The sequence below is a fragment of the Octopus bimaculoides genome, chromosome 12 (assembly GCF_001194135.2).
Source record: "Octopus bimaculoides isolate UCB-OBI-ISO-001 chromosome 12, ASM119413v2, whole genome shotgun sequence".
NCBI classification, from domain to species: domain Eukaryota; kingdom Metazoa; phylum Mollusca; class Cephalopoda; order Octopoda; family Octopodidae; genus Octopus; species Octopus bimaculoides.
Window position 1 is genome coordinate 5,253,543 of NC_068992.1, and position 1,558 is coordinate 5,255,100.

Genomic DNA, 1,558 nt, shown 5'->3' on the forward strand with positions numbered 1-1,558 from the left:
ATGTATATACATATATGCGTGTATATATATATATGTATATATATAATATATATATACATATATACATATATACACACACACACATATTCATATATAAAACACATTATATTTATATATATATATATATATATATATATGTATACATATACTCACACATAGATATATATACACTCATATTAGACAGACTGATGGATACAGTAACAATGCGGTTTTATATATAATAGCAGCACTATAAGTGTTGGTTTTAAAACGTGTTTATAAGCAGTAGTGCTTTGAGTTAAATCTGAAACACTTTGAAGAGATGCAACGTAAATCTAGGAGCAAACAGCTGTTAAAATTCCAGTTTTATCGTTGTTCTGCCGTGATAGTAGCAATAATAGCAACAGTAACAATAATGAATCTTTGTAAATCAGGAACAAACCGGAAATTTAACTGTATGGTTCCACTCAATTATATTTATCCTTGTGTTCTTCAGGTAATTATTTTATCGACCCTCAAATGGTGGAAGTCAATGCTGCACTCGGTATAGTCTTGATCTCAGAACGTAAAAATAAACCTGATATAATGCCGCTATTTTCTCCGTCAAGAAGAAGAAGAAGAAGAAGAAGAAGAAGAAGAAGAAGAAGAAGAAGAAGAAGAAGAAGAAGAAGAAGAAGAAGAAGAAAACTCTCATAAAATTACGTCCACCTTCTCCCCTGCTTCGCATCCTTATCCCTTGTCAATTCCTCAGAGCTTAGATAGCTACTTCGCGCCTCAACAGATGCGGTCGGTCTTTGTCTGTCTTTTGCAGCCTTTCCTGCCACAAAGTAAAATTTACCATCATCCAGGTGTCTGTTTCTTTTGTGGAGATATATTGCTACCTTTACTAATCCATGCTCCCATGGAGTGACACAAAGAATTTAAGTATCGCGGATAAGAATGTAAAAGTGATGATTAAGAAAATACCAAATTTGAACGCCTCCAGGCCAGATGGTATCAATGGTTTTTGGCTCAAGTATCACCTAAGTGTACACAGTTATGTACGATCGTTTTTTTAACTTTCTGCATAGAACAAAGAACACCGAAATGGATGTCAAAATGAAAGAAAATGCTAATACAGAAGGAAAAAACCACTGGTTCTGGTTGACGGGAGAGAATACGAAATAAGAGTCAGAAACGCGAATTATAGCCGCTCAGGAACAGACCTTTTCAACAAATGGTATAAACAGTAACTGCACGACAACGTGAAGTATATTTGCCACTTAAATGCGGCTAGACCCTAATGGCGAATGCTACTGTCCGTGCGTATCACGTCAGATCGACGATGGGAAGGATGACTTCCCTTTGCAAATACTGATAGGGCACAGAAAGTGTGTCAATAGCCAGCCGGGGGAGGTGTTCTCCAGGAGCTAAAAGCAACAGTAGCATTCACCCTTAGGGTCTAGCCGCATTTAAGTGGCAAATATACTTCACGTTGTCGTGCAGTTGCTGTCTATACCTTGTTCAGAGATCTAACATATATAAAATATATATAACTTATATAAGAGTGTATGTCCTTGTGTGTGTGTGTGTGTGTATG